A 16,346-nucleotide genomic window follows, 5' to 3' on the forward strand; every position below is an offset into this window, starting at 1 on the left:
GAAGCTGTGGGCTTAGAGATGGAACAAGCAGTTCTAGCAATCCCTGCGAGATCCGTAGAGAGAGCACAGGGCTTTAAAAAACACGTTTTGGGGAATTTTCTTTATAAAATTATCAGAAGCGTAGATCACTGCACTCTTCATACCCTGCCTATGAAACAATACAAGTATCATAGGGAAAAGCCCCATTATGAGAAAGCAGTTAGAATAACTGCACGTTAGGAGAGTTAGGTCACTGCTGGCCGATCTGACGGTGATTTGCATCCGCTTCGGTACCGGGGAAAGGAATGTTTGATCTGACAGAAAGTGGAGGAGGAGGGCAGCCTCTCCACTTCGCAGGTCGCTGCTGGGTCCCCCGGGGATTTACTGCTTCCTCCAAGGAGCTCCCACTGCAGCTGGAATAGAGGCTTGTTTCTCCAGCTGTCTAACCTTCAGTGTTATCTGTCTCTCTTTGACCTCTTAGTTTTATAATGAGTCAGTTTATTTGTGTGTGCAAATTGAGTTTTCTTAGAAATAGAACAGAGCTAGAAAGAGGCCCATGTTTTAGTCGTTTCCTCTGAAGAAGGAGAAGCAGCCAGGGGACCTGGCACGGCAGAAGGTGCTTGTGCTCTGACAGCCCCTGTTGTTGGTGTCTTTTAACACCGTGGAGTGAAGTCTAGTGGTCAGAGGAAGATTGTCTCCCTGTGGGAGGTGGAAATATCCTCAGGGTTTACCAGCTAATTACTTCTGGAGGCCCTAGGAGCTCAGAGAATTTGCTTAGCAACTGGCCTGACCGGTCCCCCGACCCCTGCTGTCCCCTGACATTACCCGACTTACCAGCGGGGCTGATGGAGCAGTTTGGGAACCAAACACGATCCAGCATTTTTGTGAAAATGGTGCCAATCTTTTCCTCGATGGGACCTGAGCCTGTAACCCAGTCCAACAAAACGAGGGAGAGGAAGCCAAAAAAAACTTTTTTGAGAAACAACACAGGCAGTAGGAAATCATACTGGTCAGGGCTTGTTTTCCTGACTCAGGGCCTCATTCCAACCTGTTGCAATCAGCTCTCCGAGTGTCTATGGGGACACCCTGGCGCAGGGGCCCCTCGGAGGAGAGGAACTTTTTACATTTGTGTTTGACTGGGCTCCTTGCCAGGGGCTAAGTTCAAAGTGCAGTTTCCAGTAATTTGCTGGGACTTCTCTGTGGGTTTGATAGGCCAGGACAGAAGCCTGCAAGCTGAAGTAATATTTCCTGATTTCTGTCATTTCTTAAGAAGAGAAGGAAGGTTTGTGGAGGGCCTGGGGGTTGGTGGGCTTTTTGTTGGCTCTGAGAGCAGATGGGGCTCCTGTCTTCCTCGGCCCTTTCTCCTCCCGTCTGGGGCCCTGGGCAGCCGGGCACTGGGCTGGCATCATCGGGGCTCCCTCCCCGAGCAAACGTGAGGTGTCCGTTCGGTGAAGCCCATGCAAGGCTGCCTTGATTTACTGTGTGCTGGCGTTATTCGGAGCCATAAAGTTGTCGAGTAATGGCAATATGTTCTTATTTTCTCATATCTGTAGGATGAAAGTGAACATTTTTATAATCCTTCCCTCCTCACCACATTCAGTTCCCCTGCGTTAAACATGTGGGCTTGATTAAAGGGGAAAAAGAGCTACAAAGAGAAGTTAGGGTTTATACTCCTTCCCTCCACCACCCCCTTCCCAGCACGTTGAGGGCAGGGCTCATCATTTTGTCATTTCATCTTTGTGTCTCCCCCCTGTGTCTGGCAGAGGACCTGACACGTAATAATTCTGAATGAATCTTTATTCAATGAAGGGATGTGGGGAGCGATGGCATCTCATTTCAAAGGAGTGTTCAGTAGAACAATGTAATTTCTATGTCAGGTGGAGGCTCATAGGAATGATGCTTTATTGATTTGATTATAGCTCATTTTCTACAGCAAGGAATTATCTTCCAGAAATGTTTTCTCTGGTCCCTGCTTCAGCCACTCTTTACTTGGAAAGGACCCAGCTGAGCATGGAGGGCGTTAGGAGCTGAGGAGAGAGACGGAGTGGGCAGTAGTGGGAGCCCGAGTTGAACTCTTCAAGGTTCTTTAGCCCCAGCACCAAGTGGCCATCACCTTTCAATTGTCCTCCCACTACTTCAAACACGCTTAAATCCACAACAACAAAACCCCAGGAAGACACAGAGGGATGGGGGTGAGAGGTGGGTAAAAGGGCCTGGAAACAGCCTGTGGGAGTTCCTTCCCCAGCTCCCTGACTTTTCCAACAACACACTTCTTTTCATTTGCTAATTCGCCTGAGAACGACTATCTCTACGGCTGCTTTTCCTCTAGTCTGGAAACTTGAATTATAGCAATTTAACATTATAACATAATTCCACTGCAATAAAGCAGTTTGGGGCTGGCAGTGGTGATGGAGTGGATGTTGGTGGAAATGGGGAGCCGAGAATTGACTCTAATGGATTTTTTTTCTGTATTCGTTTAAGAAATGTTAGGATAAAGCCATGTTAGTATGAAATCTTATTTAAATATTTTAATTAGAGGATTGGTGCTGTGTAAAACCATCTAAATATGATGCCAAAAGAACTAGTTAAAAGCTTAAAAGAAGATGGGAGACAGTCTAGTTGTGTGGACTTGTGTTACGCAAATCACGAGTTTGTATAATTTTCCCCCTCTTTACTGAATTGATTTTCTAACTTACGTGAATGATTATTTGTTTTTACAATGTGGAATAAAAAGAGTCTCAAATATTTCAGTAGTCTTTAGTTATAATTAAAAAACCAAAACAAAAACAAAGAAACAACTTGTGGCAAATGGTCTAGAAAACCAGGCTCTGTAGGTAGATCTCAGGGACATGGAGAACAAAGAAAGAAATGAACTTGAAAATTCTCCTTGCCCAATGACTTCTCACACCATGTAAGGAGATTGGGTAATTTAGATTGTTGAATGAAGTCAAGACCGCTTTATCATCAGACCGGTCTCTTTAAGGCAGGGCATGGATGGCCCACAGGTGTCTGACTATTACCCATCCGCGTTCAAAAAAAGCGAGATGCCTGCAAAAGACACTAGGTTTAAAGTTGATTTAAAACATGTCTTACTTGCTCTCAGTTCCTGTCTGTGCTAGGTGTGATTAATTGCATCCTGATTCCTCTATCTGTAGTGCTGGCCTTTGGCATTTAGGGAGATAATATTGGCAATTTCACCTACTCACGAGGTATCCTAAAAGCCCATGATGGTGTATAATCTCCGTCAGGCCCAAAGCTCTGACATTTCATCCCGTGTGTGGGAACAAGTGGCTTCTGCAGCGAATAAAGTGCCCAGCGCCTCAGGGTGATTCTGCGGTTCTTCATGCGTCCCGACGGATGCAGCCCGCAGCTCTTGTCAAGTGATCAACATTTGGTCCCTTGTGAAAAATGGACCTTCACCCAAAGTCACCCGAGAGACTGATGGAAATGGCAAGTGAGGGTCTACGAAAATGAAAGTTCTTAGCCAGAAAATACTTCTATACAATTTTTAATCCTGTATTTTTAACGTCATTAACCTCTTAAGAAGCCTCAGGAGTCACTTAGACTTCTCAAATGTACTTTCCTACATGTTATGGAGAATGCTATATGCTGTCGTGATAGTTAAGAATTTAGAATTTGTATGTTAAATAACCGCTTGCGAGCATAGATTTGGCTTTTCGTTTTTGCTATGCTTATGATATTTTGGAAATTTTTTTTTGGCTATCATGCTGTTAGAATTAATAACTATTTTAATACTTGTTTGGGGACAAACAGTATCCTAGGCCCGTAGCATTTAAATGAACAGTATTGAAGTGGGTGACATAAATTACATATTTATAACATCTCAGCTATGTAAATGACTAAGTACGCCTTGATCAGAAAGGCTTAGAAATTAAAAGCATTAAGAGGCGGGTTTCCCTGGTGGTGCAGTGATTGAGAGTCCGCCTGCCGATGCAGGGGACGTGGGTTCATGCCCCGGTCCGGGAAGATCCCACATGCTGCGGAGCGGCTGGGCCCGCGAGCCATGGCTGCTGAGCCTGCGCGTCCGGAGCCTGTGCTCCGCAACGGGAGGGGCCACAACAGTGAGAGGCCCGCGTACCGCAAAAAAAAAAAACAACCACCAAAAAACCAAAAAAAGCATTAGGAGGCAATTATTCATATAGAAAAAGCATTCTGTGCTACAAGAGAGGGTTGTCCACAGGTTATGCTTCAGATACGGGTGGTGTTTCTTTGGTTCTTTAATTGAGATTGTTTTTCCAAGTGAAGTACAGGCCGCTCCCAGGCAGCTCTTCCTTTTCACCCCTACATCCACCTCTTTTTTTTCCATTGGGAGTCCTTTCTTCCAACTCAAGTATCGCAGAGCCAACATAAAAACTGGGTGGGAAGGAAGAAGGAACTGAAATGTAATTAATGTCTTCTCTGTTTTATGTACATTAGTACCTTATCTCATTTAATTCTCATAATGTCCTCTGAAGTTGAGGTACTGCTAACACCCCATTTTGTAGATGAGGCTCAGTAAGTCACACAGCAAGAAGGTAGAGACATTCACATGCAGATTTGTGCAGCTCTGAGGACAGAGCTCCTAGACACCCCCAGCAGCCTCCAGCCAGGAGGTATTTAGCGTGTTTGTGTTGGGCAAAGGGCATTTCGTGGCCTTGCTCGTCTTCCCCTAAAGGTCTGACCACATCGGTTCATTTCTAGTGAGTTTCCCTGATACATTGAAAAATACGGTTGAATTAAGGAACGTATCTATTGCATAAAGCAAAGAACATCTGATTTCTTTTTTCCTGTGTCAATGAAAGTTAGAATTCATGTCATGCTTGTAGTAAATGCACTTCCCGAAAAGCTGCTCTTTTAATGCATGTCGCCTTATTCTTTATTTTCAAAATAATTCCAGACATTTTAGCCCAAAAGCTATACATCTAGGCTATAATTTTAAATTTATCACTATGCTATCCTTCTGAAAACTTTCAACTCAATTTTTTCCCCCCTTGAATATGTCTAATACCACCATTACCTACTAACTGTGGATTGAAATAGCAAGTCATTATGATGTCTGAATTAACATCCAAAACATACTGGTTTTCTTCCAGGGTTCCCATATCTATTATTGTTAAAACATGTAACTTTAAAAACTCAAATGGTTTTCCCAAGCCAATTCTCTAATCACAGACATAAATTTCACTCCATTAAGGAAAGGAAACCAGGCAGTATGACTAAAGTTAGGAATATGATCAAATTTCAAGGGAGGAAAAAAAAACCCCACAACGATTAGGCGTAGAATTCTTTCCACTTCTTTTGCTTACGGAACACGGTTAAATTAAAACCCTGCTTTCCGGCACAAATCAGAGCGTGTAGCCCTTTAAAATGGAGGGGCTGGGTTTAGGTATTGAAGCTGCCATGCCCTCACTCTGATCTGACAGGGCATTTTGCAGAAAGGAGGTATCCGAGTGCTGTTGACTTTTCCCTGGCATGGCTGAGGGGTCATGGAACTGGTGAGAGCCAGTAGGACAGGCTCTCCTCCTTCCTGCATCTCAGGGTGATTGGAAGTTATTCAGTTGCATTTTCTCCCATGAAATACCTGTTGCATATTTATAAGTCTTTTAAATAATGACAGTCCCTGAGAACTTGTGATAACCAGACAGGCCTATAAATAAGGAAAGGGATGTGGTGGGAAAGTCTAGCTCCCTAGGCTATGGGTGGCGGATTCAGTGGTATTCTTTTGATTGCTGCTCCTGAAATACCTCAGCCCCTCAAGGTTGCTTTTTAATGTTTATCAAGATTTTTTTTATAGGCGTCTCTTTTCAATCTACGAGACTTGCTTCCTTGCTATTTTGTAAAGCTGAGTGGTGTTCAACTAGCTTTTAAAAATGTTTGCTTTCACTATCTGTATTAAGAATAGGAGCAAGACAGTTTTCCACCCCCAGCTCACTGACAAATCCACGTGTTTCCTTTGAGAGTGTTCTCTGAGACCCATATTCTTGATTTCATAGGAATAGCCATACACACGTACACAAAGTATACACAAAATGATATAAAAGTACACAGCTTTGTGATGACCTGGAGGGATGGGATAGGAAGGGTAGGAGGGAGGCTCAGGAGGGACGGGATATGGGGACATATGTATACCTATGGCTGATTCACTTTTGTTGTACAGCAGGAACTAACACAACATTGTAAAGCAATTAGACTCCAATAAAGATGTGAAAAAAAAGTACACAAGCTTTAAAAAGTACGTAAAGTAATATAAAGTTAATTTTTGATGTTTACCTTGTAGCTGATGTACATTTATATACGTTGAATTTGAAATAGGTCAGCATAGTTAGCAGAGAAAGAAAAATCTTTAAAAACTTTCCTTAGTGAGTCAAAAAGGAAGACAAGAAAAGTTTATTTTTTAAATCTGTATTTCTGTTGTTAGAAATGAGATTTATTGGAAATAAGCCTTTTAGGAAGCAAAGTAGCAGTAATTATTAAAGTTAAAAAAAAACATATCTTTCAACCCAGCAATCTCCCATTTGGGGATCTGTGTCATACAAGAAATATCTGTAGTTATCACCAAGTGGCTCTCTATCTATCACATTACCCTATTTTAATTCTCTACATATGACTCAATGGCATCATCTCCTATTTTTCTTGTTCATTTGTTCACTTGTTTGTTCATTCATTCATTTATTGTCTTCTCCTGCAAGAATGTGAGCTCAATGAAAACTAGTACTGCACCTGTTTCCCTTACCACTGGAACTCTAGCATCTGGAATAGTTGCTGGCACAGAGTAGGTCCTCAATAAATATTTGTTGGATAAAAGAAATAAAGCACCCATAGATCAGGATATTTATTGAAGTATTATTGTAGTGGCAAAAAACTGGAATCAAGAGAATGCCCATTAGTGATGGGCTGGTTGGGAGACGCACCGTGCCTGGCTCAGCCGTGTGGTATAGGGGTGAACAGCACGGCTCTTGTGTCAGACTGCCTGGGCTTTAATCCCTATATTCTTCTTACATGTATGATGAATGGCCTCGGGAATGGTGCTAAGCTTCTATGTCTCTGTTTTCTCAGCCATAACATGAGGACAACAGCAATACCAATCTCAGAAGGTTTTTGTGAGAATTAAGTAGAAGTGGCAACATAATATGGAAACAGTCCCTGGCACATAGTGAGTACTCAATAAATATTATTATCTCATGACATATTGAAAAGAATGAATTAAGTATCACTTAACAGAGGAATTTTCATCATGCACCATTTAGTGGGCAAAATATGTGCAGAGAAATGTATTTGATGGCTGCTACTTTTACAAATTTAACAATGAAATGTAAAAATCCTATATATGTATATGTAGTATGTTTATAAGAGCATAAAATTATGGAAGATACACACTAAGTATATAAAGCTGGGTATAGGAAGGGCAGGACTGAGGGGTGGGAAAGAGAAGAAGGGAAAGTTGAAAGGCAACAAAATGACTAAATAGTAAGGCATTTACATTACCAGCACGTTACTGAAAACCATGATTAAATTACAAAATATGTGGGTTTAGGTATTTGTACACGTTGAGGTGCTTAGAAAGTGAATCTCTATTAATGATGTTTGTCTCAGAAGTATTGGGACTCCAGGTGATTTCTTCCTTATTCTTTGATGTATTTTAATTTTTGACAGTAAGCATGTATTATTTATATAATCAGGAAAAACAAGAAAATGTTTTTACTGTCAGGAAAAAAGCAAAAAGCAATGCTTCTCTATTTCCATAACAATCTACTAAGGGAAGAGAGCCGGCATTTGAATGCATGTGTCTCTCTTCTAACAGTTTCAGAGCCTGAGGAGTTGTCAGTACCCAATTTAGAAGGATCACGTGGCCATGCAGTCTGAGTACGAGATGGATTTAGTTTTTGGCAAATCACGTGCTTGCTACCTCAGTCTTGTCCTGTTTTGGAAAGGGGAACTCAACTCTGAGGGATTATATGAATCGACAGTGTGGTAAACACAGGCAAACGGGCCACAGAATTCTTGAAAATGGGAGAGAAAGGAATCACAAATGCCCATATCTGCAAATAGTTCAGCCATAGAAGGCTCTTCGGACCCAAATCTAGAAATTTTCTTAAAATACTACTTGACTCATGTCAAAGCTTTGTTCAAAACCCTTATAACCTTTGTATCACTCATGAGATAAAGTTGACATTCTTTTTTTAGATTTTTTAACATCTTTATTAGGGTATAATTGTTTTACAATGATGTGTTAGCTTCCGCTGTATAACAAAGAGAATCAGCTATACATATACATATATCCCCATATCTCCTCCCTCTTCTGTCTCCCTCTCACCCTCCCTATCCCACCCCTCTGGGTGGTCACAAAGCACCAAGCTGATCTCCCTGTGCTATGCGGCTGCTTCCCACTAGCTATCTATTTTACATTTGGTAGTGTATATATGTCCATGCCAGTTTCTCACTTCGTCCCAGCTTATCCTCCCCCCCTCCCCTGTCCTCAAGTCCATTCTCTACATCTGTGTCTTTATTCCTGTCCTGCCCCTAGGTTCTTCAGAACCATTTTTTTTTTTTTTCTATTCCATATATATGTGTTAGCATACGGTATTTGTTTTTCACTTTCTGACATAAAGTTGAAATTCTTTAGGCTGGTGTCAGAGTCTGGATACCTGTGCTAACTCTCTCTGCCACGATTTCTTTACCCCAGCTCTCTGCTTGAGTCTGTGTGGTCATCCCAGTGTCCACTCAGAATCTCTCCTTCCCTTTGTTCATGCCCTTCCCCCTCCTTTTCCCTTTTCTGAATCTTACTCATCGCTAAAGCCTCGGCTCAGGTCCGTCTTCTCCGAAAGGATTTTGAACTATCCTGGTCACTAGAGCCTTCTCTGCCTTTTCCCCACCCCTGTTCTTCCACTGCAGGTGGAAGAACATCATTACCTTTGCCCCAGTCACTTAGCACTCACAGGTGACCTGTAACCATAACTGGTGCACCAGATTCATATGCAAATGTTTCTCCTTCTTCAACTGGGATACTCTCCTCCCCAGGAGTAGGCTTGTGCCTTTTTCTCCCTGTATTTCCATACTTCCTACCACATTAACTTGGGTAGAGTTGGCATGCAGTAAATATTTGCTGATTGATAGGTATGTATAGGTATTTTCTGAAAACCGGAAGTAGGTAGTCATCCCACAATCAGTGTCTGTGTTGGAGCCCTTATGTAGAAACCCATGTATTTGCATATAAGCTTATCTATCAAGATAAGAATGCCTGCCTAAATATAGGAAGAAATTTTAAGAGCCTTTCAAATCCTCAGAAATGTGTGTGCACTCAGGTATGAATCTATCAATACATTTGCCATAAACAGGATGAATGAAAAATGAAACTGAATGAGAGACATTTTATTTTTGAGAACTGGAAACAGTGAAACATTAATAAGGATAATAGTAACTAACACATACATGGCTTTTATTATAAGCTAGTTTGTCTAAATACTTTTCGTATATTTACTCACTTAATCCTTAAAACAACCCTATGAGGTAGGCATATTACTTTGAGCCCCATTTTACAGAGGATGAAACACCATCAGTCAAGCTCCCACTGGTACTGAATTTCTTCAAGCTGTTAAATTGAAATAGGAATAATTTTATGATTTTTTGACTTGTAAATTTACCTACGTGAGTACATCTATACAAAGGACAAAGCCCACACACTCAAGTACTTTGTAGGTGGCATGACTATGATTCTTTTTAAGGTGAGATTTAAAAGTAACAAAGTTGGCTTAAAGAAAAATTAGCAAACATAGCGCAAGGAAAGTTTTGTAAGGCAGACATCTTCTGAAGAAGCCATTTATGTTTAATCTGGGAATTTGGTCACTGCTCTTCTTCAGGACTGTTTTTAAAAGTCAGTATATGCTTCCTAAAAGGAAATTTGATCTCCCTTATTAATAGTTACATCAGGTTTTAAACCAAAGCCAGCTTTATGACGTACTTCATTCACATCATCTTGGCTGTGTATGGTTATGATTTTACCCTCAGAGGCTGAAGGTTTGCTGTCATTGAAGGGGGCTCACGAGAACTTTCTAATAGTCTGCAAAGGGAGTTTCAAGACAAGAGTTCCAAAAAGGTTGGCAACATCTTGTTGCCCAGATTCTGGGAAGATCAAGCCATTATCCAAGGTTGCACAGCTATTCAGGGACAGAGACAAGATGAAGATCCAGGGCTTTTGACTCCAGTCTACTGGTTTTCTGCTAAACTGCACCACCACTAGAGGTCTCAGCGAGAGACTGTGGGCTGGCCCTGGACATGGTGCTGGGAGAGAAAGAGGAGTCCCTTGGGGAGTGGAGAGAAGCACGTGGCGGCATTGACCTGAAGCCTCTCCTTCTTTGGGAGCAGCAGATAGTGCATCAGAATGGTGAAGACTGAAAGATTGGTCAGTCTTTGGAGTCTATTTACTGTTGTGTGGAGGAAAGGGGATTGTTGGATGCCTGTTTTGCTCCTCAGTAAGAAGAAGGAATAACAATTTCTCATGAGCCAATCTTAACCATTTAACAATGCAGAAACTCTAAGCCCAGACTTCATCCAATTTTGTGGATCCTAAAGATGATAATAGCTAACATTTAAGTGTTTACTGTGTATCAGGAATTATTCTAGATACTTTATATGTATTATATCATTTGATCCTCATAACGGGCCATTTGTATCATCCCTTTTTACAGATGGGGAAGGCGAGTTACAGAGAAGTTACACAACTTGCTATAATTTTCCCAAGATTACATCTCTATTAAGTAGCTGAATTGGGATTCAAACCCAGGCAGTTTGGCTTCAGAGCCTCATCAGTTTAAAAAAATTGATTATGGAAAATTTCAAACATATGCAAAAGTAGAGAGAACAGTGCAATGAACTTCCATTTACCATCTCCCAGCTGTCACAACCATTGGCCAATTTTTTTTTTTTTTTTTTTTTTTTTTTTTTTGCGGTACGCGGGCCTCTCACTGTCATGGCCTCTCCCGTTGCGGAGCACAGGCTGCGGACGCGCAGGCTCAGCGGCCATGGCTCACGGGCCCAGCCGCTCCGCGGCATGTGGGATCCTCCCGGACCGGGGCACGAACCCACGTCCCCAGCATCGGCAGGCGGACTCTCAACCACTGCGCCACCAGGGAAGCCCCATTGGCCAATTTTGTTCTATCTGTATCTCAACCTCCTTAGTGGTCTCCCAGCCCCCTTCCTGGATTATTTTCAAGAAAACACAGACATCCTAACATATCATCCATAAATATTTTAGTAAGTACTGCTAAAAAAATAATGGCTTAAAAAAAACACACTCTTCCATAAGACGCACATTGTCTCTATTTTTGTGACATTAACAGCTTGGAAGATGATTGTCTAGATCTGTGATATTCTTTCATTTCTTCTTCATTTATTTACTGTAATACTTTCCCAATACCAACAGTTTGGTTATCCTGATGTATCGTATGCACAGGAAAGCCCAGATAGATGCTAGATTCACAAGCGCCTCTCTCTCTATTTCTCTCTCTCTCTCTCTCTTTACTAGTTTCAGTGAGTTGGTTTTTTCACATCAGCCGAAGTTGATCACTTCATGTGTTTAAAGTAGCATATTGAACTTACGGATGTTTAAACATATTAATGGTTGTAGTAAACATATTTGGTACTTCTTTGATGCATTTTTCTTATCAATGCTCAGATTGTCCCGTTTGGGTCAGTGGGAGCCTCTTCAAGTTTGGTTTATGAGTCCTTCAGTCATATTCAGCAGCCCCCTTATTTTCTGATACGACAAGATGTTCTAGGCTTATCTTGTGTATTTCTTGCCCTAACCCTGGAATTAAGCATTTTTCCAAGGAGCTGGCATTCCTTCATGGGAAACAGTATTATTTAGAGACCACAGCCTGGGTATGGGGGGTGCTTATTGCTACTAGGGTGGTCATTGTTTCCTTTCCTTCCTTCTTTCCTCCCTCCTTCCCTTCCTTCCTTCCTTCCTTCCTTGCTTCCTTCCTCTCTCCCCCTTGCACCTTTCTTCCTTTTCTTTCTTTATAAAGAGAAACTAAATAGTGAGTTGTTACCAATAATTAATTATTTGTTTTCTCTTTCTTTATAAATAACTATATATATAATTAATATTTCAGAATAAAAATATAAAATAGTATTAAAATATGATTATCAAAACCAGTTTGAATTTATTGTGTAATTCATCTTTAGAGTATATACCACTAGGGATGTACAGTCAAATTATTGTCTTTTAAAGTCACTTGAAATGAATTGTTCTCTGTACAATCTAAAAATGTGCTTGGTGGTTAAATTTATTTGTTTCATTCTGCTTTAGAGTTGTAGTGTAGTTATGTTAAATTTCACTTAATTTTGTTTTGAAGTTATGTAAAACAAGATCTATTCAGAGACGTCTGGCTTCCATTTTTGTCTCCCCATCCACCGTTAACTAATTTTTAAAATTTCATTGTTTATCATTCTTTTTTTTTTTAATAGGAGCAAGTATGTGTAGCTATTGGTTGCCAACTTAAAAAAAATGCACCATGTGAGAGTTGTGAATCAAGTTTTATTTGGGGCAAAATGAGGACTATAGCCTGGGAGACAGCATCTCAGATAGCTCGGAGAAACTGCTCCAAAGAGGCGGGGGGAAGGTGATTTTGGTGAATGGGGAGTGCATGCAATCAAGCACATATTTTTTGCAGAGGTTTCTGCTAGTGTCATGAAGGTTACTGCTAGTCACGGGGAGCAGACGTCACCATGAAGGATTTTAGTGCTTCTCTAGATATGAGTATACAAGAATTGGGCTCATAAAATCCTCTCCTGAAAATATCTATCTGAAGACCTGTTCTGCCAGTTTTTCCCAGAGCACAGAGTGCCTCATTTCTGCTCTCCACCCTGAACCCCTTTCAGGGGGTGTTGAAAATCAGCAGCTGCAGCAGCACGTGATTTAATCCCTGCAGAGGTAGATGGCGAGTGCCAATTTGTAGGTGACAGGTATCTCCTCCATCTCCACTTTCTTAGATAAATGTTAGCTTGAGAAACATATTTTCCTCTACCTTGGCTTTTCACATTTTTATGCCATGTATCTTGACAGTCACTACTTAGCAGATATATAGACGCTTCTCATCCCCTTGAGAGCTGCAGAGTTTATTCAACCAGTCCCCGAGTGATGGGCAGTCTCACAGTTCTGTCCATATGTGGATCAAAGTCTAAAGATATTTAAGTGGGGGGAAAAAGTCCCATTCCAGCAAAGGGGCAAACTTAGATAAAATGTGTTCTACAATTTGGGTCACTCTCCTGGTCATCATGTATATATAAGTTAAGAGAACCTTCCTTGTTCAACAATACTGGGCTTCAGGAGGTGATAATAGGAGAATCATGGGGTTTCTTAACTCTCCATGTGGTTCCTAGTCCTGGAGATCCAAATTGGTATAAGTATGTAAATTAATGTTACATGTATCTACATATTTACATATGTAAATGGTAATGTGCTAGGAGCAGCTACTAACTTTCAGGAGATCATATGTGCATATGACACAGACATTACTAATGTACTATTTTTGGCCTCCCCCTTTTTTCTGTCTTTACCTATTTATTACCTTTTAAAGAATGAATCTACCCTTGTGTATTCAAATACAGTATCACTCCTATGCAAGTGTCCATTTGAGTTCAGGTATTTCTCCACAGACCTCCAACCTAAGGCATCTAAAATTAAATGTATCATCTTGGATATCTTGCATACAGTGTGAAAACACCTGCCCTGTTGTCTCTTCCTATTTTCAGTGATGCACTATTTTCCCACGTTTAAAGCCACTGGTATATCTCTTTATTTGTTTAACTTTTACACTACCTAATTTGACCAAGTCTCCTGCATTAGATGTTGATTTACCTGGGGTTCCGTGGAAACCTGGACATGACAGTCATATCCAAAAGAGACTCCTTGAGAGGAGTCTGTAACAGTAGCAATTTGTCCTTGGCCCTTTCCCGTGGATCAATGGATTAGATAAAGATGTAAACACATGCTGGTCAAATGTGACTATTTAGAAGAAACACTGAATGTGTGGAATAAAGCACTTGGAAAAATGATTCTAAAAGCTAGAGTAAATGAGCTCCAATTAAACAAAAGAAACCGATTAAATGCCATGGGTGGTCTTCGGAGAGAGAGTGGCCTGATGTAAGAGGGGTGAAACCGCATCCCAGCAGAAACGCTGGGATGTGATCACTGGCAGCAGTGAGGTCGATGGTGAGAAATTACCAGCACCCTCCAGGCCTCACAGGCTCTCCTGAAGCAGGATTAGAACTGTCTGTCTTGGGAGGCTCTGGGAAGCCGATTCTTCTCCTGGAGTTGATAGATGTGTGTCATACAGGGTTCCCCGGGGGAAACAGTGCCCTCTGAGTGTGGGCTGAGGTATTTATTATAGGAATTAAACCTTACACATTGTGGGAGGGTCAGGGGAAGGGGAGGTCCAGAAAGGGGAGTTGGAAGGTCAGAGGAGTCACTTCCTTAAGAAATGGGCGGAGTACTGGCCCAGGGGGCAAGTCAGAGCTGTGGGGAGATCTGAGGAGACAGGCCATGTGGCTGCTGAAGTGGGACTGGGAAGGGGGAACTGGTGGAAAGCTTCCTCGGGAAGCTGCTGCTTCTGGGTAGCTGCAGAGGGTCTGTGACCACGTGATTGGTAGTGGGACACTGGTGCTCGGCAGGGCTCACAACTGGGAAAAAGAGCTACATGTGAAGAAGAGGGGACGAGGCCCCCTGGGACTTGTTCCTCTGTCACCACGTCCTACTGAAGACTTCACTTGTGCCTCTCAGGTCTTGTCCGAAGTCTCTGTTGGTGACTCCAACCTAGAACCCTGGAGGGAAGAGAATCCGGGCAGAGTAGTTGGCAGTCTAACCACGTGGCCTATGGCACTCTCAGCACAAAAAGAGGTAGACGTTTGCTCAATGAGAGGAAGAAATAAAGGGGTGATATAAAATCTGCCCAACACACGTGTACAATGGAATATTACTCAGCCATGAAAAGAAACGAAATTGAGTTATTTGTAGTGAGGTGGATGGACCTAGTGACTGTCCTACAGGGTGAAGTAAGTCGGAAAGAGAAAAACAAATATTGTATGCTAACACATATATATGGAATCTGAAAAAAAAAGAAAGGTTCTGAAGAACCTAGGGGCAGGACAGGAGTAAAGACGCAGACGTAGAGAATGGACTTGAGGACACCGGGAGGGGGAAGGATAAGCTGGGACGAAGTGAGAGAGTGGCATGGACATATATACACTACCAAATGTAAAATAGATAGCTAGTGGGAAGCAGCCGCATAGCACAGGGAGATCAGCTCGGTGCTTTGTGACCACCTAGAGGGGTGGGATAGGGAGGGTGGGAGGGACGGAGACGCAAGAGGGAGGAGATATGGGGATGTATGTATATGTATAGCTGATTCACTTTGTTATACAGCAGAAACTAACACACCATTGTAAAGCAATTATACTCCAATAAAGATGTTAAAAAAAATAAAATAAAATCTGCCCAAATGTGGGATCCCTCTAGACACAGTGAAGGAATGTCCGCACGGCAAGACACCGTAGAAGGATCCACGTGCTGGGCATCTAGTTTGTCTAGTGGTTATAGAGCACTCCCCGTGCTGCCACCATCACATCTACCCTCCTGCTTACGGCGGACCTGTGGCTTTACTTTTCGTTCCTCTGTCCCTCTCCATTTTCTGTGAACTGGTAGTTAGATTTAGAGGTTGACCTCACTCAGGTTAGATATTATATTTTTTCAGCAAGAATAATTCAGAAGATGTGCCTAGTAAGTGTTGTCTCCCTTTCGTGATCTTAGCGGTCACCGATGATCATTGCTTCCTTTGGGGAGAGCCAGACCTCTTACCCTCTTTGCTGTCGCCTCTTCTATAAATAGTAACCAAACCTTCACAATCCTGGCCAGAACCGGGATAGCCTAGAGAAAAAAGGATTATGCACACGCGTTCTTATGTCTACCTACGCCTGCATCCCCACATCCGTATCGTTGTCAAGATGAGTTATTTCTGTGCTGTTGCAAGAGAAGGCCTAGGTGATCTTCTTAGGCAGCACTGTTGCATGCTGGCCTGAGGAGGGCAGGTAAGAGGAAGTGCAGGATCTGCAAGGAGCAAGTGTAGTGTAAACATTTACCCCCCCAGAGAATAAGCATATTATCCTGTATGCTTTATTTTCATGCTGTGTGTCTGTACTGGGCCTCCTGGGGGATAAAACCAAATCCTTCCATTTACACTTCCCAGCGAGGTGGGGCTGGGAGAGGTGGAGAGCAGCACGGCTGTGAATGTAGGGATCTTAAAATAAGGCATTTGCTTTCACTGGCCCCTGTGCCAGCCCAGCTTGGGGACCCAGGTGAAGCGTCTTTGTTG

The 16,346-nt window shown here is 42.2% G+C and overlaps 1 long non-coding RNA gene across 2 annotated transcripts in view; it reads left to right on the top strand.

The window, feature by feature from the left end:
• The first annotated feature begins 200 nt into the window (after positions 1–200).
• The window catches only part of LOC113619089 (uncharacterized), a 41,900-nt gene continuing 25,754 nt past the window's right edge, over positions 201–16,346 (top strand). For both annotated transcript variants that reach the window (XR_003432277.1, XR_003432276.1), the window contains exons 1-2: positions 201–1,261; positions 7,036–7,132. This is a non-coding gene — a long non-coding RNA (uncharacterized LOC113619089). The remainder of the gene's footprint in view (positions 1,262–7,035; positions 7,133–16,346) is intronic.

Source organism: Aethalodelphis obliquidens, unplaced genomic scaffold (genome assembly GCF_003676395.1).
Source record: "Aethalodelphis obliquidens isolate GAN/ISIS:26980383/991018 unplaced genomic scaffold, ASM367639v1 scaffold6, whole genome shotgun sequence".
Lineage (NCBI taxonomy): Eukaryota > Metazoa > Chordata > Mammalia > Artiodactyla > Delphinidae > Aethalodelphis > Aethalodelphis obliquidens.